We start from the raw sequence: 16844 nt of genomic DNA on the forward strand, positions 1-16844 counted from the left end.
CCCTCCAGCATCCAACGGTCACATATCCGCATTACAGTTGTTTGGTTTCGTCCAACATGACTAGCGATTTCTCTGTATGATAATCCACAATCTCGGTAAGCCACTATCCTTCCTCTGTCGAACTCGGATACTTGATCAAACGATGTTCGCTGTTGTCTACGAGGCATAACTGATCGTCTTGTGAAACAACCACAAGGTAAACACACGTGCCGAACGTACACTCGTCGAAATCGCCAAGCCTTAAATGGCGCTATGAGGCGGCGCCACAGGCGCGCGTGATGTGCGTCTGCGCTGAAATTCTAATCAGTTGCATATCTCATCGCTGCAAACCCATGGTGTAAATTTCACTTGATTCGGATGCTTCCTTCAGGGTGTTGCATTTACGGTGGCCAGCAGTGTACTTCGGAAACTAAATTACACATGGCGGACGAAGCAAGGAGTATGAAAGAAATAGATTAGAACAGCCAAAGAGAACACTCCTGGTCAAGAGATTGTACTGTTGGTAGATAGTGAAAGAAGGAAGTTCTGAAAGTATACGCGTGGGCCTTAGCATTGTATCTATGCGTGCACTATGGGTGAACAGGAAGATATTCGAAGGGTTTGAGGTCCAAACAGGTTTCAGAAGGCCCGTCGATACCAACCGACCGCCGCGTCATCCTCACAGCCGGGCGTCATCGAATGCGGATATGGAGCTGCAGAGTGTCAGGACTCCGCTCACCCGGCCGCTGTCAGTTTTCGTAACCTGAAGCCGCTACTGTCGAATTAGGTAGCTCGTCACTTGGCATCAACAACTCAAGGCGGTCCCGATGGTCATCCATCCAAGTGCCAACCGCGTCCGACTGTGCTCGACTTCGGTGATACGACGACAGCCGGTGTATCCACAGCGGCACGACCGTTGACGGTGCTACAGAAAGTTTCTGAAATTTAAGAAATAAGGCTGTTCACCGCAGTACCAGCGTGGAAAGGAACACGTGTTCCACTGACAAGAACAACGGACAGGATGCTAGGACATGGGGTAAGACACCATCGAATAGCTTCCATGATACTAGAGGGAGGTGTAGAGGGTAATAAATGTGGGAGGAGACAGATACTGGAATATATCCAACAAATAATTGAGGGCGCTGAGTTCAAGTACTACCTGAGATGAAATGGTTGGCGAAGGAGAGAAACTCTTGGTCAAGGCTTTGCCGCAGTGGTAGCACCGTTTCCCGTTAGATCACCGAAGGTAAGCGCTGTCGGGCTGGGCTAATGTTGGATGGGTGACTATCCATTCTGCCGAGCACTGTTGGACGCTGGGTGCACACAGCTCCTGTGAAGCAAACTTAGGAGCTACTTGATTGAGAAGTGGCGGCTCCGGTCTCGTAAAGTGACATACGGCCGGGAGAGTGGTGTGCTGACCACATGTCCCTGCATATCCGCAACCAGTGACACCTGTGATCTGAGGACGACATGGCGGCCGGTAGGTACCGTTGTACCTTCATGGCCTGTTCGGGCGAAGTTTAGGAGAGGAAGTCTTGCTGGCCCTTAAATAACTAGTCAGAAAAAAGTAAGCGTTTCTGCAGAAATTCGTGTATAGAAAATTATTTCAGTAAATTCCACGATCTATGCGGAAACTTTTCTATCGTATACGTCAGCAGGAATACTCTACAATGAAAAAGATAAAAATCGACATTTTATTCCAAAGAAAGGAAAAAGACTGTACATTACTTTAAAAGTACTGTTCACAAGACATAATGACAAAGGAGTTTAGAGCAAAGGGGTCGGTTTGAAGAAAATATTTACTGAAAAAGAAAAACAGAACAAGCAGGATATTGTTAGATATTCTGCTCTCTAAATTTCTCCTGAGAACGATGCAGATATGGAAAAAGGCCGGTTAATTACAAACGCAGAAATTTAAGAATTATTTATTACGTGTAACAGCTATTTTTCTCTAGGCTATGTCTAAGCCGTTACGCCACAGTATCCTTTCTGCCAGGAGTGCTACTCGCGCAAGGTAAGAATTATTCACTTGCGTCATCAGCTCCAGCGTGCCGAATAGGAGATAACAGGATAGAGCTCATGTTGCTATTTGATGTATCTGAATCGTTTACACAACACCGCATCGATTCCCAGACTCCTTATACCTAGCTATGAATATCTCATACTAGTACAGTACCAAAGTTGATCCAGGTATATCTTACGGCTGGATGATGATAACGGTTGCTACTTATTTCAAAGTGATAAATTGCAACCCTATATCATATCTGTAGTTACAGTTCGAGATACAAAGCAGAAACAATTTGCATCGTTACGAGCTTTATGACGGGGGTAAAATCAATGACCTACTCGTTTCTGAGCAGTGACACCAGCGTATGCATTAATTTGGTGCAACTTGCAGAACATTGCATTCCATGACGTTATGACGGAGGTGCCAAAGAGTGTACAGAAGTCATTTCATCAACGGGACGCTTCTATCGGAGACGCCGTGATCAGACAGAATCACAAGCTGTAAAAAGTTGAGCTAGGCTGCCCGCCGAACACAAGTGTCTTGCCGAGCTGCTGTTGCAACACTTGGACAGAACGCTTTAGATGACACAATTACGGACTTGGCTAATCTTGTAATTGCAGTAAGATAGGAATATTTCTTTTTTCTTTTCGCAACTCTGTCGTTTTAGGTATTTTATTGACAGTGAGCTAATATATATCCATTACGAATGAAACAATGTACAAAATATTCTACTATGAACCGGCGGAAAAGTCAGTCAGTGTAATACGTATCCATCAGGAAGATTGAAAGCAGCTTACATTACGCCGTGGAGTGGAAGTTTTGTTTCGGAAGTAATCCATTTGGCTATGACTAAGCCATTTCTCCGCAACAACCTTTCTTCCAGGGGTCTAATCCATCAAGGTAAGCTGCAGAGCTTAGCGTGAAGTTTGTTGGGAAGAAGGAGAGAGGTAGAGGCATAAGTGAAGATGTCAGGGGTGGGTCGTGAGTCGTGCCTGCATTGCTCCAGCTGCGTCAATTACAGTCCCAGGTTGAAATATCGAACTACGGTAGCGTTGTGGGGCTTCGCCCGTGTTTTCCGTGTTATCGTTTTCCTTTGTCTCGTCGACAGTAGCTGAACTTATATTATCATCGCCAACGCAGTCTACGTATCAACATTTCTTGTTGCAACAGTACCTCATGGACTTCATGTTATTGTTGGAACCATTTTCCTAACAACATTTTTACTTCGACATTCAATAAATCAGTTATAACCAAGACATCAATTTGGTTTTGAAGCAGCAAAGATTTTGGTCCGAGAAAGAGTAGATAAAAAGAGATACTGCTGAATTACTACAAAAGGAAACACTTACGTCGGGGTGTCCATAAATTGTCTGCCAGATGCCTTCGAAGTAAGTCATAGTGGCGCTTTCGCGTCAAATGCTCAGTTATTGCCTGGGCTATAGTTTTTCGTGTAGGCCACACACTCCGCTGTCGAGTGAAAGATCATGGTGATGCACGTAAAATATGTTAATAACGATAAAAGTACATATGATTTACGCCATTTTCATAATGTTGTTCACTGTAGAAGCACGCACGCACGCACGCACGCACACACACACACACACACACACACACACACACACACACACACACACACAAATATCACACGCTCACTCAAATTTGACGGCGATTGTATGCATGTCAGATAATTTTTAGGTGTTGACTTTCGCTAAAACACAATTATTTCCGCTTGATAGTGGCCTTACACTTTTTATCGTAAAATCTGGTGATCCAAATAAAGAACTTGACAGTCAAAGACGACGATGACGTCTTTTACGAATTGTGATTTTAAAAATACCTTCCAAGTATTTGTTCTAAAACTGTTTTTAGGAACAAGTGTGTAAAATAGCTTCATGTCGTTAAAAGTTTGCTCAGAGACGATTCTGAAAAGTTTGCACAATTACATACGTTCCTTTTGAATTCCCTCTAACAGTCTGTACTAACGTTTTGAGGGTAAATTTCTGTTGCGTATGAAAGAAACATAGAATATTTAACGTCTCGTACAGCAACCGATAAGGTAATGTGGAGCGTAACTGCAAACTAATTCACAAATTAACAATTTTCTTTCCACCAAGATTTTATTTATTTATAATGCGATCGATTTCTATCATCAGACACCGCCTATTGGGGCAATACATATCTCCTACTCAATTATTTATGATTTATCTTTATTTTTTCCTTGATACCGGTATGTAATTGTTAAATTATTAAACCTTCCGTTGGTACGTCTAGGAGAGTTAGAAATGATTAACTAAACAATAGATTACATTTTTTGTTGTTTACTTTGTTACATTTTTGAGGATCACAGTTTTTGAAGTTAAATTCCGCCTAAATGACGAATACTTCTCTATACCGCTGGGAGACGGACAGTCTACTATAGGCAAAAACTGTTGTTGTTGTGGTCTTCAGTCCTGAGACTGGTTTGATGCAGCTCTCCATGCTACTCTATCATGTGCAAGCTTCTTCATCTCCCAGTACCTACTGCAATCTACATCCTTCTGAATCTGCTTAGTGTATTCATCTCTTGGTCTCCCCCTACGATTTTTACCCTCCACACTGCCCTCCAATACTAAATTGGTGATCCCTTGATGCCTCAGAACATGTCCTACCAACCGATCCCTTCTTCTGGTCAAGTTGTGCCACAAACTCCTCTTCTCCCCAATCCTATTCAGTACCTCCTCATTAGTTATGTGATCTACCCATTTAATCTTCAGCATTCTTCTGTAGCACCACATTTCGAAAGCTTCTATTCTCTTCTTGTCCAAACTATTTACCGTCCATGTTTCACTTCCATACATGGCTACACTCCATACAAATACTTTCAGAAATGACTTCCTGACACTTAAATCTATACTCTACGTTAACAAATTTCTCTTCTTCAGAAACGCTTTCCTTGCCATTGCCAGTCTACATTTTATATCCTCTCTACTTCGACCATCATCAGTTATTTTGCTCCCCAAATAGCAAATCTCCTTTACTACTTTAAGTGTCTCATTTCCTAATCTAATACCCTCAACATCACCCGACTTAATTCGACTACATTCCATTATCCTCGTTTTGCTTTTGTTGATGTTCATCTTATATCCTCCCTTCAAGACACCATCCATTCCGTTCAACTGCTCTTCCAAGTCCTTTGCTGTCTCTGACAGAATTACAATGTCATCGGCAAACCTCAAAGTTTTTATTTCTTCTCCATGGATTTTAATACCTACTCCGAATTTTTCTTTTGTTTCCTTTACTGCTTGCTCAATATACAGATTGAATAACATCGGGGAGAGGCTACAACCCTGTCTTACTCCCTTCCCAACCACTGATTCCCTTTCATGTCCCTCGACTCTTATAACTGCCATCTGGTTTTTGTACAAATTGTAAATAGCCTGTATTTTACCCCTGCCACCTTTAGAATTTGAAAGAGAGTATTCCAGTCAACATTGTCAAAAGCTTTCTCTAAGTCTACAAATGCTAGAAACAGAGGTTTGCCTTTCCTTAATCTTTCTTCTAAGATAAGTCGTAAGGTCAGTATTGCCTCACGTGTTCCAGTGTTTCTACGGAATCCGAACTGATCTTCCCCGAGGTCGGCTTCTACTAGTTTTTCCATTCGTCTGTAAAGAATTCGTGTTAGTATTTTGCAGCTGTGGCTTATTAAACTGATTGTTCGGTAATTGTCACATCTGTCAACACCTGCTTTCTTTGGGATTGGAATTATTATATTCTTCTTGAAGTCTGAGGGTATTTCGCCTGTTTCATACATCTTGCTCACCAGATGGTAGAGTTTTGTCAGGACTGGCTCTCCCAAGGCCGTCAGTAGTTCCAATGGAATGTTGTCTACTCCAGGGGCCTTGTTTCGACCCAGGTCTTTCAGTGCTCTGTCAAACTCTTCACGCAGTATCGTATCTCCCATTTCATCTTCATCTACATCCTCTTCCATTTCCATAATATTGTCCTCGAGTACATCGCCCTTGTATAGACCCTCTATATACTCCTTCCACCTTTCTGCCTTCCCTTCTTTGCTTAGAATTGGGTTTCCATCTGAGCTCTTGATATTCATACAAGTGGTTCTCTTCTCTCCAAAGGTCTCTTTAATTTTCCTGTAGGCAGTATCTATCTTACCCCTACTGAGATAAGCCTCTACATCCTTATATTTGTCCTCTATCCATCCCTGCTTAGCCATTTTGCACTTCCTGTCGATCTCATTTTTGAGACGTTTGTATTCCTTTTTGCCTGCTTCATTTACTGCATTTTTATATTTTCTCCTTTCATCAATTAAATTCAATATTTCTTCTGTTACCCAAGGATATCTACTAGCCCTCGTCTTTTTACCTACTTGATCCTCTGCTGCCTTCACTACTTCATCCCTCAAAGCTACCCATTCTTGTTCTACTGTATTTCTTTCCCCCATTCCTGTCAATTGTTCCCTTATGCTCTCCCTGAAACTCTGAACAACCTCTGGTTATTTCAGTTTATCCAGGTCCCATCTCCTTAAATTCCCACCTTTTTGCAGTTTCTTCAGTTTTAATCTACAGGTCATAACCAATAGATTGTGGTCAGAGTCCACATCTGCCCCTGGAAATGTCTTACAATTTAAAACCTGGTTCCTAAATCTCTGTCTTACCATTATATAATCTATCTGATACCTTTTAGTATCTCCAGGGTTCTTCCATGTATACAACCTTCTATCATGATTCTTAAACCAAGTGTTAGCTATGATTAAGTTGTGCTCTGTGCAAAATTCTACCAGGCGGCTTCCTCTTTCATTTCTTAGCCCCAGTCCATATTCACCTACTACGTTTCCTTCTCTCCCTTTTCCTACACTCGAATTCCAGTCACCCATGACTATTAAATTTTCGTCTCCCTTCACTATCTGAATAATTTCTTTTATTTCATCATACATTTCTTCAATTTCTTCGTCATCTGCAGAGCTAGTTGGCATATAAACTTGTACTACTGTAGTAGGTGTGGGCTTCGTATCTATCTTGGCCACAATAATGCGTTCACTATGCTGTTTGTAGTAGCTTAGCAGCATTGCTATTTTCCTATTCATTATTAAACCTACTCCTGCATTACCCCTATTTGACTTTGTGTTTATAACCCTGTAGTCACCTGACCAGAAGTCTTGTTCCTCCTGCCACCGAAGTTCACTAATTCCCACTATATCTAACTTTAACCTATCCATTTCCCTTTTCAAATTTTCTAACCTACCTGCCCGATTAAGGGACCTGACATTCCACGCTCCGATCCGTAGAACGCCAGTTTTCTTTCTCCTGATAACGACATCCTCTTGAGTAGTCCCCGCCCGGAGATCCGAATGGGGGACTATTTTACCTCCGGAATATTTTACCCAAGAGGACGCCATCATCATTTAATCATACAGTAAAGCTGCATGCCCTCGGGAAAAATTACGGCCGCAGTTTCCCCTTGCTTTCAGCCGTTCGCAGTACCAGCACAGCAAGGCCGTTTTGGTTATTGTTACAAGGCCAGATCAGTCAATCATCCAGACTGTTGCCCTTGCAACTACTGAAAAGGCTGCTGCCCCTCTTCAGGAACCACACGTTTGTCTGGCCTCTCAACAGATACCCCTCCGTTGTGGTTGTACCTACGGTACGGCTATCTGTATCGCTGGGGCACGCAAGCCTCCCCGCCAACGGCAAGGTCCATGGTTCACGAGGGGGGGGGGGGGGCAAAAACTGTATATTTACAAAATCAGTGTTATAAAATTCGACTTTGTAACTGACTTAATACTTTCTACAGCATTAGTTATAAAATACAAACAACTGAGCACCTCCGTCGAGGTAGCGCTATGTACTCGTATTAACGGTAACTATTTACGAACTTAGGAGGAATGGAGGAAGCTTTCAGTTTTTCACGTTTTCGATGACTACCTCTATTATTTCTTCCAGTAGGCAGGAGCGTTGCCGGTTCTCAACCTTAAACTTGCCATGCCCCAGCGCCGATCCAACGGGCCGGTGGGACCACGGATCAGCTGAGTGTTACGTGGCGGCTACGCACACTGTTTTCACAAAGAAATTTAGCCACAGTGGTGGAAAATTTCACTATGAATAGTAGCAGGAACAACTTAATATGTTTTTCTGGTAAAACCAATCTTTAATTTCTACTCCTTCTTCTTCTTCCTCTTCTACTCCTTCTTCTTCTTATTATTATTATTTTCTCTTACATCATACGGGGTAGTGGATGTTTTGGTGTGAACAGCCTCCTACATCTGTACATCGTCATTAGATTTAACGTTGCTAGCGCAACAGTGTCGCACAATCTCAGCGCTGGAAGTAATGTGGAGAAATGCGACCGTCGTCGTTTCTGGGTAGAAGTACGTGCGCCCGGCGCTGCTGCGGAGATAGAGGGCAAGAAAGCGGAAGGGTGGGAGGGGAGGGGGAGGGAGAGGGACGGGTTGGAGCGCCTATCGTGGCCGCCTTGTCGGCAAGCCACACCCTGGCGGACAGAAGCTGCCGGAAACCGGAAATCTCGTTAGCGGATGAACGTCACAACACTCTGCTGCTGCTGCTGCTGCTGCTGTTGGCTCCTCGCTTCTTCCCGCAAGAAGCCTCCGTCCGGCACCTTTTTCCTCCCTCTGAGACAGATTCCATTTTCCGGAATGCCGTCTTCACAGAGAGCCGCACCGCCGCGCTGCGGTGCAATTGCCGCAGAACGAGTGATTGTGCCCGCTCTGTCTCCAGCGAAGAGATGGCAAGATGCCAGCGGAAAACTGTAATGCCCAACGTCCGATGCGTGAAGATTTTTCTTGCAGCAAATGTTTCTACACTGTATCTCGTCTGCCATCGATAACTAACCGTGAGTCCCAAGTCAAATGCCCTCTCTTATTACTGTCAACCGTTCCGTCTGCTTTCCCTCCCATTCATCTACCGAGGCTGTCGTATTAGTTTGTATTTACTACATGTATAACAGCGTTTGCAAAAATTGTGCACCACCTGCGCAGGGCAGTAACAAAATATTTCTCAGTAACGACTAAAACCTAATTTATTTATTAACAAGTATATACCAGTAATACAGGATTTGATCGGTGTCCACTTCCTAGTCCTTCACACGATCGATTGTCATAAGCTTGATATACACTGAAGCGCCAAAGAAACTATTATAGGCTGCGTATTCAAATGCAGAGCCTCGCGGATTGACCGGGCGGTTAGAGGCGCCATGTCACGGATTGCGTGGCAACTCCCGTTGGAGGTTCGAGTCCTCCATCGGCCATGGGTGTGTGTGTTTCTTTGCGTTTAAGTGGTGTGTAAGTCTAGGGAACTACGACCTCAGCAGTTTCGTCCCTTAGGAACTCAGACACATTTGAATACAGAGATATCTAAACAGGCAGAATACGGCGCTGCGATCGGCAACGCCTGTGTAAGACGACAAGTGTCAGGCGCAGTTGTTAGATCGGTTACCGCTGCTACAATGGCAGGTTGTCAAGATTTAAGTGAGCTTGAACGTCATGTTATAGTCGGCGCAGTAGGACACAGCATCTCCGAGGTAGCGATGAAGTGGGGATTTTCCCGTGCCACCATTTCACAAGTGTACCGTGAATATCAGGAATCCGTTAATTCACCAAATCACCGACATCGCTGCGACCGGAAAAAGATCCTGCAAGAAAGAGACCAAGGATGACTGAAGATAATCGTTCAACGTGAGAGAAGTGCTACCCTTCCACAGATTGCTGCAGATTTCAATGCTGGGCCATCAACAAGTGTCAGCGTGCGAGCCATTCAACGAAGCATCTTCGATATGGGCTTTCGAGGCCGTAGGTCCACTCGTGTACCCTCGATGACGCCTGGGGCCGTTAACACCGACATTGGACTATTGATGACTGGAAACATGTTGCCTGTTCGTACGAGTCTCGTGAAACGTCCCCTTAGAAAAAATTTATAAATGACAGTCCTGGAAAACCTCTACGTTATTTGATTTTCAAACAGCTGAGCAAAACTGAACGCACTCAGACATTTCTCTCTTATTCTGATCAACACTAAACTGACACACAATATTTTTAGCGCAACGCAGTCTGACTCTCAATAATCCCTACAAAAGACTGGCCCTGACCAACAATAACCTATACCTCTCATGAATCACTTACCTCACAAAAATCTTCGTTACTTGAACTACTGCAATACAGCGAGCGCCAATACTGCCAGCTAAATAAAAGATTCTAACTACTGAAGGCACTAACTACTGATAGGCATAGTTAGCAAACGAAAGATTTTGATAGAGAACAAACAATGTATTTACCTTAATAGTGTTCAAAAGTCATATATATCAGTTCATGACATCCAGTCTTACAAATTTCCTTTTTCTGACGGACACACGTCTAGATCGTCCGCTCTCCCTACATCCACAACTGCTAGCGGCTCACCTCCAACTGCGCAACGCTAGGCGCTGTTCACATCCAGCTGCCCAACACTACAATAGCGCCGGCCGGAGTGGCCGAGCGGTTCTAGGCGCTAAAGTCTGGAGCCGCGCGACCGCTACGGTCGCAGGTTCGAATCCTGCCTCGGGCATGGATGTGTGTGGTGTCCTTAGGTTCGTTAGGTTTAAGTAGTTCTAAGTTCTAGGGGACTGATGACCTCAGAAGTTAAGTCCCATAGTGCTCAGAGCCATTTGAACCATTTTGAACTAAAATAGCAAATATTCCAACAAAGAGTCCAACCAGCCACAGACTGTACACAGCGCAGTCAGTGATTTTCATACAGAGCGCTACGTGGCGTTACCAACATAAAAACCTAAACAGCCTACTTACACTCGTTTCAAATTGTATCGAGCAGATAGACGTGTACGGTTTTCGAGACAACTTCATGAATCCATGGACCCTGCATGTGGGCAGGGGATTGTTGAAGCTGGTGGAGGCTCTGTAATGGTTTGGGGCGTGTGCAGTTGCAGTGATTTGGGACCCCTGATACGTCTACATTTGTCTCTGACAGGTGACACGAACGTAAGCATCGTGTCTGATCATCTGCATCCATTCGTGTGCATTGTGCTTTCCAACGGACTTGGGTAATTCCAGCAGGACAATGCGACACACCACACGTCCAGAAGTGCTACAGAGTGGTCCCAGAAACACTCTTTTGAGTTTAAACATTTCCGCTGGCCACCAGACTCTCCAGAGATGAACATTATTGAGCCTGTCTGGGATGCTGTGCAACGTCCTGTTCAGACGGAATCTCCACCCCGTCGTACTCTTACGGATGTATGGACAACCCAGCAGGATTCATGGTGTCAGTTCCCTCCAGCATCACTTCAGACAGTAGTCGAAGCTATTCCACGTCGTGTTGCGGCACTTATGCCTGCTCGCTGGGGCCGTACACGATATTAGGCAGGTGTACCAGTTTCTTTGGCTCTTCAGTGTTCACGAGACGAGAGAGAGAGAGAGAGAGAGAGAGAGAGAGAGAGAGAGAGAGAGAGAGTAGCTTGTCTTAGTAGTTACGATGTTTATGAATCATGAAACCACTGCCACAGAAATTTCAACTTTATATAATTATTAATTGAAAGTTATAGCAAATATATGTCATTAAAATATTTAAAATGCATTTTTAGTATATGTTTCATTAAAATAGCGTTTCGGATGGTTGTGCAGCAACCAATCACCAAACATTATTGTGAGGGTGATAATCCCTACTTGCATACGGGTGTAAAACTGCATTTAGCCAGTGTAAAAATATGAGTAGAATCTATAGAAAGTCATTCGATTTTTGCGATTTATGGTTTGCACTCACTACAATTTTAATATTATAAAATGTTGGTTCGCAGCTCGTGGTCGTGCGGTAGCGTTCTCGCTTCCCGCGCCCGGGTTCCCGGGTTCGATTCCCGGCGGGGTCAGGGGTTTTCTCTGCCTCGTGATGACTGGGTGTTGTGTGATGTCCTTAGATTAGTTACGTTTAAGTAGTTCTAAGTTCTAGGGGACTGATGACCATAGATTTTAAGTCCCATAGTGCTCAGAGCCATAAAATGTTGTTCCCCAATCGAGTAAATGTTAGAGACCACTCGCTCGTAGTAAAAGTAGCAAAAATGTGTAAATAAGCATTCGAGACTACTTGCGAACAATTACATACAATTCGTAGAAGCCAGTCTGTCACAGTGTGTAAATATTATTATTCTGTTCATAAACAATCAACAATATTTACAGTGGGATTATACATTTTTCACCCAAGCTCTGCGGTTGGCTTTTGGAATGTTGAACTGTTTGTAGAGTTAATTTTAAACACGCAGAATAACGTTTTGATAGCATACAGTGTCTGTATCTCGTAAAATTCAGAATACGTCACGCTGGCCCACTACAATGGTGTTAGTCTACGTACAGTAGTCGATTTACTGGATACAGAGTCAGTTTGATAACTGTATGATTCGGAACACTCTATAAGTTGCTGAAATCGGCTTTTACCGTAAGATCCTGAATGCGACTCAGGATCAGAAAATGTGAAATGATAAAAACACTTTCCGAAATAGAAATTTGAATGAAATGGACCCTTCATCTACATCTAAAATTTTTCATTCTAAGGTACTCCGAGAGGGCAGTGCGAACGCATGCCTTTATTTGTAAAAACGTCTTCGCCGAAATACCTTTCCCTAGTCTCGGATTGCTGCTAAATTAATTCCCGAAGTCTGTTACTCCAGGCGGCAAACTACATTACTCCAAGCGACGACGAAACAAATTTTATTTGGAGGTACACCCGATATGACTAATTGCTGGAGGTGTATCCTAATGCGGAGGGACGCAGAAAAAAAAGTAAATTCAATTACATTTAAAAAGTATCCTTGCGTATGTCGGCAAGTTAAATTGGATGTATTTAATTAATACCGAGGCGTGCTGCAGACTTTGATGTGATTAAATTTCTGCTTTCTGCTGGGCGCCTCGCTTGGGTGCTGACTCGAGAAAATTATTTTAACCGAGTCGAGAGAACAACTAATGGCGGGCGGCGACTGCGCCTGCCCGCTCCCTCTTACTTTGTTGGCCGACCGCGCAGCCGGCATTCTCCGTGTCAGCGGGTTACCGATGTTGCCTCTCGCGTTCATCTGCGCTCGTTCTGACAGAAAATACTGTTATTAAAGCCGGCCGAAGTGGCCGTGCGGTTAAAGGCGCTGCAGTCTGGAACCGCAAGACCGCTACGGTCGCAGGTTCGAATCCTGCCTCGGGCATGGATGTTTGTGATGTCCTTAGGTTAGTTAGGTTTAACTAGTTCTAAGTTCTAGGGGACTAATGACCTCAGCAGTTGAGTCCCATAGTGCTCAGAGCCATTTGAGCCATACTGTTATTAAAGCCCTGACCTTTACGTCACTGTTCGGCTGTAGCTTTGTTTGGTGCCGTGTCTTTTGGAGAAGAGAGAGAGAGAGTCTCGTACAATGGCGATACTAGACCCAGCTACGAACATTAAGGCTGATGTACTACGGATTCTTGCCAATGGAAGATCGCTACAGTACAGAATTGTATGCCAGTGTTTTGAAGATTCGTAAATCAATCTAATTTTTATGAGTGGTTCTGTAGCCGGCCGCGGTGGTCTAGCGGTTCTAGGCGCGCAGTCCGGAACCGCGCGACTGCTACGGTCGCAGGTTCGAATCCTGACTCGGGCATGGATGTGTGTGATGTCCTTAGGTTAGTTAGGTTTAAGTAGTTCTAAGTTCTAGGGGACTGATGACCACAGCAGTTGAGTCCCATAGTGCTCAGAGCCATTTGAACCATTTGAACCACGCCGGCCGCGGTGGTCTAGCGGTTCTGGCGCTGCAGTCCGGAACCGCGGGACTGCTACGGTCGCAGGTTCGAATCCTGCCTCGGGCATGGGTGTGTGTGATGTCCTTAGGTTAGTTAGGTTTAAGTAGTTCTAAGTTCTAGGGGACTTATGACCTAAGATGTTGAGTCCCATAGTGCTCAGAGCCATTTGAACCATTTGAACCATGAGTGGTTCCGTTACGGTCTGACTATTAATCCTGTTACTTTTGAGCCGGCCGAAGTGGCCGTGCGGTTAAAGGCGCTGCAGTCTGGAACCGCAGGACCGCTACGGTCGCAGGTTCGAATCCTGCCTCGGGCATGGATGTTTGTGTTGTCCTTAGGTTAGTTAGGTTTAACTAGTTCTAAGTTCTAGGGGACTAATGACCTCAGCAGTTGAGTCCCATAGTGCTCAGAGCCATTTGAACCATTTTTGTTACTTTTGAAAAATAGATATTTTATTTCCTTTCTTTAATTTTCAAGTCATTTTTCCCTAAATTGGTACCACCGGAGCAGTGGCTAAGACGCTGGACTCATTTTTTGGAGCAATACGTTCAAATTTCCGTGACTCCTACGAGATCTACATTTTCCGCGATTGCACTTCATGCCGTTGGTTCTCAAAAAGTCCACGGACCTTCCTCTGTGTCACCCCCGCGATCCATCTCCAGCGACCTTGTCACCGGGACTGACATTCGATTTTAAAGGTAATCTTCCACCGTTTCACATAGATACAACGAAGCAATAAATTTAGTACGTAAGAGAAGACAACAACTTCTCATTAACAGCAAAGTTTTCATTAGAAGCATGTGCATTAATTTGTTACACCTTGCAGGTCACTGTGGAGCGCATAAGGAAAGATATTTTCTGTTGATATTAACCAGTCCCTTTTCCCAGTTCTCAAAATTTACCCACCTGGGTTTCACGAGATACGTTCGTCAACTGTCCTCAAACATACAAAGAGTCATGTTACAGAAATACGTTATGGGTAGATGTACTGCGAAGAAAGACACGTCGAGTAGGAGAGGACAGAAATTCGAAATGCTGTCAGACATCAGAAAGAAATAGGAATACTGTAAGTAGGCTGTTTAGGTTTTTATATTGGTAACGCCACGTAGAGCTCTGTATGAAAATCACTGGCTGTGCTGTGTGCAGTCTGTGGCTGGTTAGCATTGTTGTAATAGTCGCTATTGTAGTGTTGGGCAGTTGGATGTGAACAGCGCGTAGCGTTGTGTTGTTGGAGGTGAGCCGCCAGCAGTTGTGCATGCGGGGAGAGATATGGCGGAGTTTTGAGAGCGGATGATATGGACGTGTGTCCATCAGAGACAGTAAATTTGAAAGACTGGATGTCATGAACTGATATATTATGACTTTTTGAACACTGTTAAGGTAAATAGATTGTTTGTTCTTTATCAAAATCTTTTATTTGCTGACTATGCCTATCAGTAGTTAGTGCCTTCAGTAGTTAGAATCTTTTATTCAGCTGGCAGTATTGGCGCACGATGTATTGCAGTAGCCGGCCGCGGTGGTCTAGCGGTTCTGGCGCTGCAGTCCGGAACCGCGGGACTGCTACGGTCGCAGGTTCGAATCCTGCCTCGGGCATGGGTGTGTGTGATGTCCTTAGGTTAGTTAGGTTTAAGTAGTTCTAAGTTCTAGGGGACTTATGACCTAAGATGTTGAGTCCCATAGTGCTCAGAGCCATTTGAACCATTTTGTATTGCAGTAGTTTGAGTAACGAAGATTTTTGTGAGGTAAGTGATTCATGAAAGGTATAGGTTATTGTTAGTCAGGGCCATTCTTTTGTAGGGATTATTAAAAGTCAGATTGCGTTGCGCTAAAAATATTGTGTGTCAGTTTTGTGTTGATCAGAATAAGTAAAGAGAGTAATGTCTGAGTACGGTCAGTTTTGCTCAGCTGTTTGAAAATCAAATAACGTAAGGGGTTTACCAGCACAGTAATTCACAAATTTTTCTAAGGGGACGTTTCAATACAAAGACGTCTACGTGTAGTAGCACCCTTGAAAATAGGAGGAACAGTAAACCACAAAGGTTACAGGAAATGAAAAATATCGGGATATGCAGCACCTACTTCGGAACTGTCCTGTTTGCAAGAGGAACAGGAGAAACAGAAAGTGGGAAAATAACGTTTTTCAATCAATTACAAAAGCTTGTTTTCACTTGGAGTTAGCTGTTATTATAAATAACATTCTAGACAAAAGTGACGACAATTAACCAACCAGGAAGTTAAAGCTGGAACCGTTTACAACAGATGACAACATAAGCGAACAGCATCTATCTTCCAGTTTTAAATAACTGCGGTAATGAATCGATTTTGTCCTGTATAATTTTGAGTGAAAATGTAGAACCTCTGAACATTAACTGCGAAACTTTCGAGCTTGTGCAACATCTGTAATAACTGTTTTGATGAAGTCTGCACTGAATCGATGACAATAATAACAAAAACAATGGGATTCCAATCATAATGCAACCATCACGCGTGTCCAGATAATAGAGGCACATACTGCGTGACGAGTTGTTACTGAAAGTGCTAGCCTCGCAAATAAAAACTCGTTAAAGATGATAATAGACGTAAGAGAATACAAGTGCAAGGACAGAATATGGCCAAGAACACTCGCCGAATTACCGAGTGGTCGTTATGCACGTCAAGGTTCACGAAAACCAACTAATCGAAATTCTGCTGGCATAATACGCTCAGAATATGGTTTTAATTTTGATTGATAATCCATATCTATAGTGATAATCAAATCGAGACCCTACGCTGTTGAGAGGCATTGATATACATCAACGGGGACATGTTGAAAATGTGTGCCCCGACCGGGACTCGAACCCGGGATCTCCTGCTTACATGGCAGATGCTCTGTCCATCTGAGCCACCGAGGGCACAGAGGATAGTGCGACTGCAGGGACTTATCTCTTGCACGCTCCCCGTGAGACCCACATTCCCAACGTAATGTCCACACACTGCATTCATAGTGCACCTGCCCATGTCCGAAAGAACAGATACCATTTTACACATCTACAGTTGTCAAGGTTTTTGAGTTCGTAGTTCCCCTGACCAACTATGATGTTTTCGTGACTCCCCTGTACGGTATCT

General features: G+C 43.8%; 1 non-coding gene across 1 annotated transcript; it reads right to left on the reverse strand.

The window, feature by feature from the left end:
- Positions 1 to 16556: 16556 nt before the first annotated feature.
- Trnat-ugu (transfer RNA threonine (anticodon UGU)) lies at positions 16557 to 16631 on the reverse strand. The gene has a single exon. It is a non-coding gene; the product is annotated as a tRNA-Thr (tRNA).
- Between the last annotated feature and the right edge of the window lie 213 nt (positions 16632 to 16844).

The sequence above is a fragment of the Schistocerca nitens genome, chromosome 6, assembly GCF_023898315.1.
Source record: "Schistocerca nitens isolate TAMUIC-IGC-003100 chromosome 6, iqSchNite1.1, whole genome shotgun sequence".
Taxonomy (NCBI): Eukaryota; Metazoa; Arthropoda; class Insecta; order Orthoptera; family Acrididae; genus Schistocerca; species Schistocerca nitens.